The sequence below is a fragment of the Nylanderia fulva genome, unplaced genomic scaffold (genome assembly GCF_048542155.1).
Source record: "Nylanderia fulva isolate GAGA-0341 unplaced genomic scaffold, ASM4854215v1 Scaffold66, whole genome shotgun sequence".
In the NCBI taxonomy this organism is placed as follows: domain Eukaryota; kingdom Metazoa; phylum Arthropoda; class Insecta; order Hymenoptera; family Formicidae; genus Nylanderia; species Nylanderia fulva.
Window position 1 is genome coordinate 563762 of NW_028190764.1, and position 17683 is coordinate 581444.

General features: G+C 31.3%; 1 protein-coding gene across 1 annotated transcript in view; it reads right to left on the reverse strand.

Annotated features, from left to right (window-relative positions):
- Pect (phosphoethanolamine cytidylyltransferase) overlaps positions 1-17683 on the reverse strand; it is a 125667-nt gene that overhangs the window by 65403 nt on the left and 42581 nt on the right. The window lies entirely within an intron of this gene.

Sequence of the window (17683 nt, forward strand, 5' to 3'; positions counted from 1 at the left end):
TCCGCGAGGCTTAGATCGCCGTCGTCATGGCCAAATCAACGGCAGGGAAATCGAGTTACAGCATCGATGTGTAATTCAAGTTCCGCTATTTAAGGCCCCCATTGGTCCTTATTAAGGCCATCTCCCTTTCTCTCGCTTTGTATTTCGCACTTTCTCGAACCCTTCGCGAAAGGATCAACGAATCATATTTTGATGCGAGCGTAATTTCAACTAAGATAGTTACGGTAATTAGAATATTAATAATCAATTTGATAATAAATAATATAATTATCAGGATAGAAATATATGTCTAATTTTTTGTCTCGTGTATATATCTTAATGTATGTATCCTGATATAGATTTTGTATAGATATAAATTTTAATTCTTCAAATATATTTTGTATTGTACTACATATAATATTATAACGACATATCAAATTGCATAGATAATAATCTATCTATCTAATTCTTGGAGAATTTTATAAATCTAAACTTGAATCTAAGAAATTAAAAATTAATAGCTCCTCATCTAAAAAAAAGTATATTTTTCGATCAATTGTATAATAATGATTTATATTACAATTATTACATTTACACTTTACATTTTCTTTTTATATATAATATAACATTGCAACTCGCTCGTACGGAAACAAAACTTTCAAATGTTTCCAAGAATTTTTCAGCTCTTTTCCGTCGAGAGGAAAAATCGAGAAAGCTGACGAGCAGGAAAGCTCGCAATCAAAACGTTCGAGTATTCTCACTGAAGTTAATCCTGCTGCTGAGGGTTAAGGGCACGATAAGGACGCGATCGGCATTATCAGTCTACTTCGTCAAGAATCGAAAAGAGGAGAGAAAAAAAGAAAAGAGTTATCTGACAAAGAGATCGACGAGTCGCTTGGCGTTTATACTCGCCACTATGTTATTCGATTTCCTGCACGCGACTGCACAGGAAATGGATTCATACATATCCCGATAGGGCGGCGGGAAAGAAAGATAGCGAGAGAAATTAAAGCTCGCCAGAGAAGCGCCGACGATCTTTACACGCGAAAATTTGAGAATCTTTTAGTGTAGGAAAGTTCGTGAGAAATCGTTTCGCGAATCACGCGATACGATCTGTGCGTCAAAGGAATATGAGCCTTTCAAATCCCTTAAGCATCGTCCTGGTACCGAGTATCACCGATAGTAACCACTACTTGCATTCAAGAAATTATTCGAATTAAAAATCAGTCGATTTTGATTTTTTTTTTTTTTTGTAGATTAAAATTTTTTATCTGATATTCGATTTATTCACATTTATATTCATAAAACTGATAATATATTTAGTTGGTTAGTTGTATTTTTTTAAATAAATTCTATTTTGTATTACAGAAATGAATAGATATCTGCAATAGCATTAATATTGCACTCTTTCAATGAAGTAAGTAAAGTAAAAAATCACCTTTCATAAAAATATTAATTAACATTACGAGCGAAATATACGAAGGAGCTTACAAAGAAATACAATTGTTTTTTATGACTAAGATATTTCTACTACGAGCTATGTGTATAAAAAGAATAAAAAGTGTGTATAAAAGAATTTAATGAGATTATAAACAAAAGGCAAATTACATAAGCAGCATGGATTATTTTTTCTTAGCTGAAGTATTTTCTTTTTTTTCGGTATTTGCGTAATATTCAGGTCATGCCTCTTTAAATATCTGCATTGCTAATTTTCTTTAATAATATCTCTAGTTTGACGACACGTAGTAAAATATAATAGTGTTATCCCACATAAAATGACATTTTCTAAAATGAGAATATATATTCTCATTTCAAAAATGTCATTCATAAATATCCATTCATTACTGCTCAAAAATACACGTACTTAAATGCTTTCATTTCTATTGAAGAATACAAGATACAATGTTTGAATACAAATATTAAGAAAAGAAAAATATCATTTCTTAAGATGCGTGTCATAAAAAAAAGGTATTACACGTAGCTTAATTTCGATGTTTTAATAATTTGTTTTCTGCCAAATAGAAGAATCGCTGTAGGTTTTTTTATGCAAAAAATTGCATAATGACTAGTTTGCCTATATTTGCATAGCAATATCGATCCAATCCCAAAGCCGGGTCGCGTAGCAGAAATGAGAGCGGGTAAAAGCTGCTACATGAGTTTCATAATAAAATAGGTTCGCGAAGGTGCAATCAATGTTAGAAACTAATTTATATCGAACAGTGAGCGAGGTAAATACAGCTTTCTTTACAGCGTATACCTTTCAGAAAGCATTTACGGCCATCGACAAATCTCGCGTTATAACTTACGAGCCAGATGGCACAAATTCTGCTGGACATTTACACAGCGGTTCAGGAATGTCTCTTATTTCGGCGTTTTTCTCTCCGTACATGTGTCTGTATATGTGTGTGCGCGCATCCCGTTCCCGATATCGAACGCCGATATACCAGCGTTTCGTCGATAGAGTCCGAAGCCTGCAGATTTATACCGGAGAAACCACGCTAGCGCCGTCGAGAAACGATAAATAAATCTCAATCGCCGCAGCAGAGAAGTAAGGAGCGACCAATAATCCGCGTATGTCATCTCGATAGAATTTATGAAATATGGAACGTACATAGCTCTTAAGCATTACATTGCATCATACCTTCTTTTATTTATTTAAAAGAATATATCTACGAAATGAAAAACTGCAATTTTTCTACGGAAAACACGTGTGAAGCAGAAATATATATATATCGTCACGTCGCCTCTCCGTAACAGTTTTATAATTTCGTTAAATGAAATATTGAGATACGTTACGTGGATATAAAAAATATAATGCAGGACATGTAGATCTGTTCTGTAAAATTAATGGATCAAATAAAATCGATTAAGTTTTTATAAATGCAATTATTAAGTATATGTAACATAATGTTCTTGCGAACAAAGCAGTGAAATACTGCAACTTGTACTTAAACACAATATTAGGAAATTTATGTGTCGGCAACTAATCACTGAGTACAAACATCTCCCTAGAATCCCGTATTATATCGATAGGACTATTGCATTCCGTTACGTGACAGCCAGTAGTTACGATCAACCATTACACCGTCTAATCGTGACGGGCAATTAAGTACAAATTGCGTCAAATATATATGCGCATTTAACGATGCAGCTGGATATACGAGGATATATTTGCGTAAGGGAATAAGAATGCACATAAGAAAGTCACATGTGAGTACATGAAAAAGATTCTTATTATTAGCTTAAACTTTGATTATAGCTGCAACACATAGTAATAATTTGCTCTAAAATAAAGTTTTCATGGACGCTCATATAACTTTTTTCTAAAGAGGGATTTTTATTTTTCATTGATTTATAAATTTCAAACAAAAAATTATTTGGTCGACGATTATAAAATTATTCTAAATTGAAAAAAATAAAATATTAAAATGTAGAGGAAGGTATCGTGAGCGCCCATGAGAGTTTTACATCAAAACTAAACAGAGAGGAAGCAATTATAAAAATATTTGTTGATACAAAGGAAAAAGAAATACAAAGGATAATTTATGACGACCCTTCAACTTGATCGTCAAAATCGGCAGAGTAAATTTGATTAACGCTGTGTGATTTCTCCGATAATGTGCGAATGCTTCCGATGGTATATGGGTATGTACGTACGGCTGATATCAGAAACGGTCAAGGCATTGGTAAATAATAACAAATGAACGAGCTTATCGGGATTCGCCTTTAATGAGTATCGATCGGTCTCGATATTCTCGCGGCGAAGCTTTCTTCCAAGGAAAGCTCCACTCGGAAAAATTGTAGATTTCGATGAAAATATCACAAAGATAATAAAGCATCCTCCCTCTATTTCCCTTTCTTTCCACGCCCAACGTCCATTGGCAGTCATAAAGAAAATGAATGAATTCGTTTTGACGTTAATTAGCGCGCTCGCTCAAAGAGCTCCGGCTTCATTTAATGTCCATAATAAATTGCATTATTTTCACAATCGATACAACTCTGGCGCATCGGTGCCGCGGATGAGACTCGGTTGCTTTTCAAAAAAAGTTTTTCAGTTGACAGTTTTGTAGGTATTTCATTTACATTGTCCACATCAGCTAATTTAGATCTTACTTTATTCTTATATCTTTTGGAAATCTAGAAACTTATTCTGAATTCAGATGTAAGATTTTAACGAGCAAATTCTCTTTCCCTTCTCAGCTATTTACATGAGAGATTTAATCTCACATTATTTACACTAAACATTATTTACACAAATATGTTATCCACACAAATTTTTGTAGATTTATTTTTTATACCTTTCCAAATATATTTTATTTCGCTTTTTGTGGAGCAAAAAATATTTAAAAAATAATAAAAAATGTCAAATAATAAATTTTTTTTTAATAAAAAATGTTGCACGTTGTCTTTCCTGTTTGAAATATACACACATCCTCCCAACCCGTATATGTCGAAAAAATGTTGACGAAAAAACAGCATGAATAAAATGAAAATTCGACAGATGATCATTATTTCGTAATCATACCAACTGTCTTTGTCTTGCTATAATTATCCTTAATAAAATTTCCTTTTTTCCCAACGTTCAAATAGATCAATCGCGAAAATCGAGAGATTAAAGGGAGGACTTGGACTGTTTTCGATGGCGAATCCAACGGCTAGTATTCCAGTGCACAGGCTATACATCCATGATTAAGTAGTTTCGACGGTGCGATCAGTCAATCAGTGTTGTTAAATATTATCTAAACGTACGAGAGAACACGCGCGCGCTCCTTGCACCTAATGAATATTGATTTCGCGCTAACCGGCGCGGATCCGTTTCGGAGCAGGAAGGAGCCGAGAGAGGCAGATAGGAGAAATTTCGGTCCCCGGTGACCGCGTAATGGGTCAGGCTCATCGCCTATCGCGTAAGTAAGATAAATGATCCCCTAATGCCCCCGCCGTGGCTATAGCCGCGCGTAACGTGTAGATGAGCCGCCGATATAAAGTCGCGACTTCGGCTCTTGAATTCCACCGCTGGGACGCGATCCGTTTTCGGCATTAGTTTTCGAAAGAGAGAACACATTGCGCGAGATAGACGCGATGAAAGCGTACAGCCGAATTTCTCATGCAAGATTACCATATATTTTTCCTGCAGTTCTATAGGAACAACTTATTCTTGTTCAAGAACATTTTACGACGATGTCGTACTACTTATACATTTAAGGGAATGCTGACTAGGTCTGTTTTATCGAGGAATATTATTTTTATTTCATTCTTTATTGGCTTTACAGAATGAAAAATCCTTTACTAGAATTTAAGTATTCATAATAACAAATCTGGGCTACTATATGTGTATTTAAAAAAACCAAGAAAGTTAAATAATTACAGTTTTCTTATCGTTTAAGTTAGGTTGGCCCAATTCAAAAAACCGATATAAAACCTATAATTAGTTTAGCTTGTTTTTTAATATCCATATGTAGTAGCCCAGATTTGTTATTACGAATACTTAAATTCTAGTAAAGGATTTTTCATTCTGTATAGCCAATAAAGAGTTAAATGAAAATAATATTTGTCAATAAAACAGACCTAGTCAGCATCCCCTTAAGGAAGACGAAGAACAAAAGAGATCAAGATAAATCGGAGAGACTAAATTATGTATTAAATACGTTGTTTTTCTATATAATGTCATTTTTAAATTAAATCTTTTTTTAATTAAAAATTAATTGGATTCGAATATTTTGCATTAATATATATAATAGAGAAATTTCTCCAAAGCACGCGGCAAATACGCCGCGTTCATGCTGAAAAGCAGAGTTACGGAATAATGCGTTACAAACGATTCGACCGAATTCCGTGGATGAAACGTGCCTCGCCGCATCCGTAAATCGTTCGTAACACGGATCTCTCTCGCAATGATCTCACAAAGAATCGCGTTAATTAAATCACACTCTCCGTTCCATCGGGATTTCAGATAAAGTTCAATTCTCTATCAGGAATCTGTAATTAACGTGCCGTCTACTTTGGCATGAATTGATCTCAAAATCGGTAGGTACGTCTCTTTTCTACGCTCAATTCAATGAATCGAGTTAATTATAAATATCGATATCATCCTGATGATACCGAAAAGAGAGAGAAAAAAGAGAGACTGCTTCTCTCGAATATTCTTTAAATATATATATATATATATATATATATATATATATATTTCTCGCTTTATTAATTCAATAATGAATCATTTCAGTTCATATATTAATGTATAGTAACAATATTTTTCAGATGAAAAAATAACACATTGAATTAATAATATTTACCTTAATAAAAATTATTATTTGAGTCTAATGGAAGCGCAGAAAACAGCAGGTCTGCTATTTATTGGTACTTATAATTAAAGAGAGAAGAAAGAGACTTTAGACTGGGTCTAATCACACGAGGTGATCTTGAGCGGACTTGGCCACATACTGAATACTTCATGCAGTTTCGCCATCAGGTAGCAACATCGCTGCACAGGAGTTTTATGGTGATGAAGATCAGTCTCGCACGAGCAGTGCAGTGTGACAGATATACGAGTAAGTATGGAGACGCGAGTCTAATAACACAAGTTGACCAAATAATTTTTGGCAAGTAATTTTATTCAGAGATATCTTTCTTATAGATTTTCGACTATAAAAAGCAATGCTATAATGTCCATATATTGTTTCATCACGTCAGGTTTTAAAGTTATTTTGAATTTTACGATGAGAAATTAGCGATTTATTAGGAAAAATATATATATATTATAATAAATATAATATATTAACTAAACACATTTTGTCATTAAAATATCAAAATTTTAATATCATTTATATTAAAACAAAAATTAAAAAGGAATCAATGTACAAAACAAACATTTATCAATGATTCTTACTTTCATGACAATTAGTGATTTATTTTTTCATATGAATCGCTAATTTCTCATCTTAAAATTCAAAATAATTTTAAATCTCAGATGATGGAGGATTTGGATAGCGGAATTATTTTTTGTAGACGAAAATCTATAAGAAATACCTACTCTAATTAGAATTACTTGACAACATTTCTTTTGTCGGTCTGTATAATCATTTGCTTTTTAATTTATCGCACTGATGCCCGAATAAACATTGTTACGCGAGTACGACAATGATGTAAAAACGAAAACTTACAACATGTGAATTGGCAAAATATTATCACTAATAACGCAGATACATCGCGTTCGCTCCCTGTCTTTTCAAAGCAATAAAAATGAATATTGAAGTTATATTTTTTCCTAAGAATCTCTTTTCCTATGCTGAAAATAAAATACCTTTTACATCAACGCAGTACACGTTCAGCGATTCAATCGGGATAACGCAATCAATTCTTTCAGTACTCTAACGATTGAATCAACTTGTATATATATATTCACTTCGTAAATACACAAGATAATTCTCTCTCTCATAACTTTTGTACATAAAGCATTAAGGGGCGAATTTCTTTTCCAATTCTTAAATGAAAATTATTATGAAAGAAACTATTATATTATAAAAACCTCACCATTTATTTTATAATTTAAATCGTCAATTTTCGACATTAAATATCTTGCTAATTAAATTGAAATTACAAGTCCGTTAAAGTAGAGTTTCATTGTACAACTAAACGAAGAATGAAGTAATATGATTCTATTTGTTATCTGTGTATAAGCCCGCAGCGTTCTTGAGATTCGCGAAAAAACATTCATTCTCAATCGCTTGTAACCGGAAAATTCTTGATGCGATAGCATCTTTCCGGAAACGTCAAATCAACAAAGATGGAACAGAATAAATATTTATTATATTCATGAAACATAATCCTTTGAAAATATTTCACAAAGGCAGATAAAAGGAAATAAGAGAAATGTAGCGCTTTAACGATTCAACGATTGTAATGATAAGAACAATTAAGATTATAATGGTAACAACAAGAAATCATTTTACTTTCGCTTATTTTTCAATATCATAATTATATGACAGATATGTACCGAGCTCTCCTCCTATATTTATTTATCAAATTTATTTTCTTCTCGCGCGTTATCTTAATATTTATATCTTTGCCAACAGCATTCCGTCTCCGAAAGACTCGCAAGGGAAAAATATCAAGATCAGGAAAGTTTAATAAGATACCGCGAACTGTGTCGACGACCAAGCCGAATTAATGGCGGACCTTCGTGATCGAATTCTATCGAAGATCAGTCGACTGTTAACATCAAAGAGCAGACGAGAAACGAGACGCTGTATATACAGGTATATATATATATATATATATATATATATATATATGCAAGAAGATGTATTTACGTATCGACTCGTAAAGAGGCAGGCGAGAACTCATAAATACGTCCAAGTTCTCTCTGCAGTTATAAATCTGATCTGAAAAGCGCGTACATCCGCATGGGACGAAGATGGGGAAAAAGGGTCGGTTATGGTTCTGAAGGGCAAAGGAGAAATTTCCGGAACCCCTCCGACGTCGCGTTTTCACAGGCGATTAGTGCCGTCACTCTAAGGCGTCTTATTAGAAAGTTTAAATGGTAAATAAAACTTTAAATTAAGGCAGTTCGCCCCAGCAATGTCGCGCCGAGCGAGTTTGCCGATGAATGAAATCGCGAGAGATCGATTATTTCTCCTGGCGAGAGAAAGAGGGAGAGCAAGGCCGACGATTGCCATGGTCGAAAAGTCGCCAAATAGAAAATTGATCTGTGAAGTTTCTTCTTCTAATTCAATGCGATTTTATATGAGATAATATTTGCAGAAAGTTTAGCTTCCTATATTTTTCTTCGGAATGTAATTTAAAAGAGATAATTGCAGATAAAAATATAGAGCCATCGCGATTATGACAAAATAGTGGCTTCTTATCTAATATATTTATATATTTACACAGAGAGAATTTTCTCTTAAAATTTTTACTCCGAAAATCATGGTAATCGTATTAGGACAATATATGGTATTGAAAGAATTTTATAAGAGTTTCTCTGATTAAAAATATTTATCACAATAAAAATATTAACATCTATCACAATAAGATATAAAATATGTTCGATCAATTTTATTATGTACATATAGTAAAACTTTTTATGTACATAGTAAAAGAATTTTCTCTTAGAATTTACTCTGAAAATGATGGTAATTGTGGAACAATATGGTATGGAAAATTTTTATTAAGAGGTTCCTCTGATTAAATATTTACTACAATAAAAAATATTAATAACGTACATACCTAGTAAACTTTAAATATTTGCCACAATATAAAATATTAATAACGTACCTAGTAAAATTTATTATGTACGCTATATTAATATTTTTTATTGTGGTAAATATTTAAAATTTACTATGTACGTTATTAATATTTTTTATTGTGATAAATATTTAATCAGAGCAACTCTTATAAAATTCTTCCATACCATATGGTTTCACAATTACCATAATTTTCAGAGTAATTCTAAGAGAAAATTCTCTCCATATAAGAAAAATAAATCCAAAATGTCACTTTTTTAGAAAAAGTCAGTAAAAGCCCAAATGTATACACTCTTTCATTATTCATAAATTAGACATATTTAAGTATAAAAAATACAATATATATAGTATATAAAATGCATATATATATAGTATATAAATATATACAGTATATAAAAGTAATACAAAGATAAACCTATTTTGTAGAAAATTTATATGATCAAGTAGAAGAGTAAAATACATAAATAATGCAGATTTAAAAAAAGTTCCTTGGTCCATTCGCGGAATGCAAGAACATGGACAGAGAAAGTAACGGGTAAACAAATCCGGATAATGGCGCACGCGAATTCCAAATCAGCAGCCGCAACCGCAAGCTCGTGTCCACGTGCCGCATGAAGAGACCGCGTTCTCCAATTACTGTCAATTATTTCGATTCGCCCGGCGCGGGCAGAAAATCGCATTGCGCCCGGAAATCGCGTCGTTGCATCGAACGCTGAGTTTTCCGCCTCGTTAGCGCACCTCGTCTTGTCGTTCGAGTAACAAGGGACACGGAAGTCGCATCGCGCGAGTCGCGCGTCGCAGAAAAAGTTAAACTCGCTGGTGGAAATTAATGGGCCAAAAAAGCGACCGCTAATCCGCACGATCAAGCAGGCAGACCGCAAATTTTTGCACAGCCGGGATAATCGCGCGGGACGGCAAAAAGAATTGCGCGTTCGTTCCTCAGGAACGAGGGAGCAATTCTGGAAAAAGAATGTACGCATTTAGTGCAATTCGGAACAGAACATTTTAGAAATTAAACCCTAAGGTGTGTAACATTTTTTTCACATTTTCTAATAAAACGTAAAAAGATTATATTACTACAAAAGCATATTACAGCGCTTTGTTTTCTCTTTGCTGGAAGTCGCCTATTAGATCACAGATTCCGAAAACAATTGCTTCCAATTATCGTGAAAAGACATCATCCCCTTGTTAAGAAGATAAGTGCTAATTACGAGTGCTACACTCGGGCTCACAGATTCTACGGATAATTGCGTGTGTAAAATCTATGTGCTGCTCGTAGGAAGTAACATCATGTCGACTATGTATATTCGATGTAGCCTGCAGGGATAATCGAGCGATGGTGGACAATTTGACCAGAGCTTTTGGAACCAGTTATGCGAACAAGCAAAAGTTGAATGCCGCCTAGAGTAACATTATATTTGTTGATATGTTATAATGTTGCATTAAGAAAATTAGACCTTTGCGTCAATAGATAAGCGCCAACAGAAACTATGAAAATCTCCCATTTTGAGAAAATTATTATGATAATTCTTTTATCAAGTTAGTGAAACATTCATGTTAATTTCTCGGCCATTAAACAAACAATAAGATAGTCCATATAAATGCGCAAAGCGTGTGTAATATATATTATTTGATGGATATTTACGCACAAAATATATTTAATTGCATCATTATTTTTCTTGGGTATTGAGTCAGAAATGTAATATCTTTCTGAATTTTATCTCATGCATTTTTTCCATATAAAAACATATTTATAAAGGAAAAAAAGACAGTCTGGCAAACAAAACTAGCGGCGGACGTTAAAACAAATATCAAGTTGATTGAACAAATTATGTGTTTATTCAACAGTAAATTTTGTCGACGCAGTTGCATTATTAATTGCAATCATTGAATCGTCTAAATATTTACTATATTAATTGTGTAATTTGTTTGATATATCTATAGATATTTACTTATGAATGTATGCGCTGTTTTGCAAGCATCACTTTTCTCCCTTCAATCTTTCCCTTTAAAAAGTGAAAATAACGTTTAGCATTTTCATATTAATTTTAAAATCAAATAAAAGTTTCATTTTTATGGAAATCTGTATTAGAGATTTTTCAAACTTTATTGCGAATCTTGGAAAATAAAAAATACATAACTACTTTATTTTCTAATTGAAAAATAATACATACAAGAGACAAAAATAGTTTCTATAATTATATTTTTAATAATAAGTATAATAACAAAATATAATTTTCTTTTAGCTGCGCTTGCAAAACAATCGAAAAGTCGTTCTTTCAATTTGTTCATCCTTGAGAAAGACGATGCATTAAAAATGCGTCTATAATTCTAAGCTGCAAATTAAATATGAAGTTGTTATAAAACTGAACTTATATAATTATACATAAACTTATATAATTATATAAGAACTTGTATAACTATATATGAATCAGAATTCGTTTTCTTTTGCATTCACAATATTGTTCGTATTGCGACTGTCGTGAAACTTTGGCGCGTAGTCCAGAACGCAAATTTATATCCGTCACTAATGCAAGTCGAAATGCGTGCACGTGTCGAAATACACCAGGTAGGTATGCGATTAATAAGGATGTGTTGTAATGTCGCTAAAAGCCGATCGATCTGTTTCAGGGATTGGAATGCATTTTCGTCGAGAGAACGATTGGCATTCGTGTCGCGCGATAACGTTTAATATTATACACCTTTTTCTAGAAGAAAAAAATAATGATACATATTGTAACATAATAAAAATATTGTGCGTCGGATTATCTCTTTCGATGATTTTCTTGTTTAAATCAAAAAAACTATCATTGTTTCTGCTCTAGAATTTACTCGATTTATGTCGGATTCGAATCCTGTTATCAGCGAACATGCGAAAACGCTAAATCTGTCATTTGCAACGATGATAACAACACGCAAGCAATTCTCGTTTATAAACTCTCAACAGAATTCGATATTTTATGTAATATATACTATATACAGATTGTAGTCATTTCTATTTTAAAATGTATATAAAATGTACATAAGTAAAATACAGGTAAAATTCTGATTACACATATATAAAAAAATAAATTGATATTCGATTAATGTTGACTTCAATTAATATTAATGTTCTGATCATTTAATTTTTGAGTGTTTATCTATTTATTTATTTATCAGAATGTATGGAATAATGTATTACAAACAAAAACGAAAAAAAAGAGATATGACGTAAAATTTAATGATGCAAGAAAAGAAAATAAAAAGCTTAGAGACGAGGGAAAAAAGGAAATAATGTGAATAATATTAAAGATTAACATAATCACATATTCGTCAGATCGCGATTATATTTAATTTGAAATTAAACAAAATATATTTTATTATTCTTTTCTTTTTCGCTCATAAAATTCAGAGTTACAACTATCGATATTTAACTCGAAAATGCGACCCTATAAACAGACTCCCGAAACATACCTAGATAACGGATTATCGAATCTCGATAGCGCTTTTGTGTTGAGCGATAAATCGAAATTCGCGCGTCGCGCATTCCAGTGGCAAAGATAGCAAGGGAGGTGAGAAAAATCATACACATGCGACGGATTCAGCCGGTGCAATCGCATTGAGAGTCATCAGGACGGCCGATGATTGGCGATATTGAGGAGAGGAACAATTGCAAAGTCACGGACTACTACAAGCTGCACGTGTTTCCTGGAGCTGCTCGACAGAATCGAAACAACACGTCGCGGCATGCACATCCATTCTTTCCTATTTTCTCCGATGATCGTGCAATTTTCTCTCTTTTTGTCGATTGCGCGATCGCCACTATGAAAGTCGTCTAAGAGACTTTTTTTATGTTCGCAGATAAAACTGCCTGATCATCTCATTGCAAAGATAGCATTTGATCAGAGTTATCTGATAAAGGAACAAAAATATAATTGTATGTATATAGTATATATAAAACTCTTAATTATTCTTGTGGGTGAAATAATATTACAACATATTGATATGTCGAAATTCAACAATATTCTCGTGGTCGAAACTTTAGTATTTATGGCCGAAGGTATACCTTACGACAGAACTCTATTAAGTTAGACCTTTCGCTCATGGGAACCAGAAGATAAATAGCTCAGAATTAGGATTTATCATCTATCCATCCAACATCACGCAAGTAACAAAAAGATTTAATTCTCATCTTAACGATCGAGGGAAAAAAGCAAAAATTAAAAAAAGGTTTTATCTACTCCTCACAAAAATCAATGCAAAAATATGCACACGAAATTGTCATTCAAAAATTCGTTTTCATAGCTCGAAAGCTGCTAGAGAAAGATATTGCGAAAGCAACACATCATGCCGATCGATTTCTTCGTCGCGTATTTGCGAAAGCGGGCTTGAATATTAATCAATAGGGCGAGGAATTCGAGGATAATCCTATGTGATCCTGTGTTTTCATTTCCTGCATTGAATTCTAATCGGCCTTGATTATTACTAGCTAACCGTCTAGGCGGCGAATTAATCCTTTTGTGAATGAAACAGTGAATTGTGAATGAAATGCGTGCGTTCTCTTGCAATAAAATGTTTCTTTTTCTAGATTGAGTAACTTTCTTCACAAATGCAAGAAATGCTTTTGTAGTGATATATTTTTTTACTCTTGGAATTGAAACAGTTTAACGGAGCTTCACCAATAAAAAAATCTAAGTTTTCGGAATCTCGAAATAAAAATATGTGTATGTACATACGCTTAAATAAGTCGATGTAATTTAATTTAATAACATTGTTGCACGTTTTATTAGAAAAATATATTTTGACTTTTATATACTTTCTTTGTCGGGAAAAATGATTCTTTATCTCTTCAGTTTTTCTTTCTACTTGTTTTGCACATCTCAAATTTAATTTTTTTTTAGCTTGTCCATCCTACGGATTATATTAATTCATATTAGTATTTCGTGTATTCTAGAGAGTATTATTAACTTATTAAAAAAAAACATCTATGCAAGTCTATTTGAAGCTTTATTTCTATCTGATCCATCTAATAGTAAAATTGCTTCAATTTTCAAATTATCAAATGTTTAAAATTTATTATTGCTCTTTTTGTAAAAATTTAATTTGGTTATATAAATCGTTTATATTAAATTTAAATGCATTCATTCTTTGTTCCTCATAATAATTCGTAATTTTATCGTAGCATTATTGGTCATAAATGCAATAACATTATAAAGAATATTCGATACACCTTTTGTGCATATATAACAATATTCCTTTATCAAAAATTGATTTAATCTTTCTTTGACAAAAATATCAAGATGTAAATATAAATGGCTTTTGACTTGTCGATTATTAAAGAAAGTAATTTTCTATCGAACTAGAGAATACAAAAAAAAAAATGTCAAAATTCCATTTTCCAATTAATCTCGGATGGGTTTTAACGAAACATTACTTTCAGATATAATTTCCAAATTATTCAAAGATATTAAAAAGTTTCAAAAATTTTACGAAAAAATCTCACTTATAATCAAATTACGATAGAGAGGAAAAATTTAACTATTTTAATCTTCAATATAAGAAAAATATCGCCAAACGCGCTCACTGTCGAATATCTCGTATAAATAACTGAAGTTTGCAACCAAAAATGCAGTTTCATAACTTTAACAACGACGATATGCATGTTCCTCGATAAGAACACATGCCGTTCGCAAAAGATTGGCGACCAGACACGTTTCGCTGATCGATTTTTATCAACTTCTCGTACTTCACAAACTGGAATGCATGTTAATCTGTTCCAGGCATGATGTAATGTAACACTTTCTCCGCAGTCTCGTGCAGCGGTTTCGGCGACGCCCGCCTAATGTAACTTACACGTCCGATAATCATGCTAGTTATCCGCAATCGATTATCCCAGTAATGCAAAATCGAATATATACCGCGGGGAAAAGAGAAAATATAAAAATTTAACACTGAGAAAAATGTGTTAACTTAAATTGACTAAACCTTTCAACTAAATATTATTTTATTAATGGACCATATAAAAATATTTAAATTAAGTATAACATATTAAATCTAACAAAATGTATATTTGACTTAAATATTGATATATGTTCAATTAACAAAACAGTATTTAATTAAAAGGTTTAATCAAAAGTTAACAACTGTTTTCAGTGTAACAAGTATAAAAAGTATAAAAAGTTTCTTCAATATGATATAAAATTTGATATAATATAATAATAATGCATTAAATATATTTAATGCATGTGATAAAAATTATAAGATACATGTCCTTTTCCCTGTTTTCTTACAAATAGTTCATTTCTTAATTAAATTGATTATATTTTACATATTGTATTTTTGGACTTCAATGAAAAGTAATAGTGCAATGATGTTTTAATCGTACGATCAATTTAAAAATTTTTAATAGCAAGATGATGCTTTAATATTATTTATACCAAAGAATGCACATCTGGAGTATGTTTCATCAGATAATTACGAAGGATACCATGTAAGGCCAATTATCTGATTTTCTGGCCATAGAAAAATTAGCTCTATGAAGAATAATTATCTCACGTTGAGCTCATGTTAAAAAAATCCGATAATCGTGTAACGTCTACCACGGTGAACATTTTTTCGGTCAAAAAATCTAATGTGAACATTGTGAGATTATTCACAGAATTTATCAATATAATTTGATAATATAGCATATGTGAAAAACTAAACAATATTAAAAAGCAATTGCTTATTAAGAATTTGTTATAACCAAATTAATATATTCAATTTAACGATTCTATTTATAGTATTCAAATTTAAAATTGTATATAAAAAGATTATATTCTTATATCTCAAACTCAATAAGCTACTTTGCATTTGCAGATTCTTCGATGAATTTGCAATCAATTTCGCTTAATATAAAATTATCTATGATAACCATTTATCACAAATTCAAAATTGTCAGCGTCAAATACGTATTTTTGTAATCTTCACGAATTATAAATTTATTAAGGAGATTAAATCGAGCTCGAGATTAAGTCAAAAATAATTTTGCAATTTGTGTCTACAGCTCTGAAGTTTAACCTCAGAAAAATTTTTATTTTTAATAATTTAAAAATCATGACTGTATCGTGTTTGTAATTTTTATATAATACAGTTTATTATATAAATTTATTCTATACTAGTCAAAGAATCCGTAAATAGATCCCAAGACACTCTACATCTATATTTTGCAATCATAGCAAAGATAGGTTCTGTAACGATAACGAGGAAGAAAAATTAAATCGCGAATCAAAAGAAATGCTTCAAAGCACAATTAAACGTTATATATATTATTTGCACATATTTTCCTTATTACTAGATATATATATATATATATCGAGTGAGATAAAGACACTTTATATTGCAGAGAAGAAATTACTCACGATTGTCATGTGGGTTAATTTTGTCATTGCAATTGTCAAGATAAAAAAAAGATAAGAAAAAATACGTGCCTAGGTTTACAATTTGATTTTACGTCATCGTTACGCGAATAAAAACACGTTCTTTCACTTGTAATATTTCAAGCAGTATAAACAGTAAAACATTTTTATAACACACTAAAATGTGTTGCCATTCGTCTCGGACATTACATAAAAATTGCAAATTGTTTGACCGTAACTGTATCATATCATTTACGTTTATAGAGTTAACTGTTAATGCTATAATTATTAATATTTAAAAGAACTGAACGGTGCATTAAAAATCTGATAATAATCTTATATTCACAAATAAACTTAACTAAGCGAATTAATGTAATACTGATGCTATGTGTATATACATATTTATTAATAGTATATAAGCGCATTTGTGCATTACCTAATTTAAGAGTAAATATAATAATGATATTAATTATTAATTGGGGCATGTGTGTGTATAACTTAATTATATTATTATGTAGTAACATGATTAATTCAGTTATTGTATTAATTATTACCGTTTAATTTTAGATTGTATATTTTCTTAACGCTTGCGTTAATTTCAGATTTATGCTGAAAAATGTGTATGTGAATATGATTTATATATAATTGTATATGGCAATTATATGAAGTCATATATGGAAATTAAATATGTCTTTGATTATTTTAAAGGAGCTACATTATTTTTTTAACAAATAGCTGAGAAAGCTATCTTTTCTCACAATTTTCCAGTTCAATTTTAATTTTTTACATAGAACTCTATAGAAATAAAATTTTATTACAAATTATATTATTAAGTAAATAAATTTTAATAAGTTTGAACTTAAACATGAAATTAAATTGAATTAAATAGAAAAGGTTTTATCTATTTTCATCGTTAAAATAGATGTAAGGCGTTTTTTTGCACGAAAAAAAAAATTAGCTATTATAACTAAATTTTTAGCTATCCCTATATTAAAAACGAATTATCATGCCTAAATTTTAGCTATGACAGCTAATATTTTTTAGCTATAGCATTCTCCGTTAAACTATAGCTAAAAAATATTAGTTACC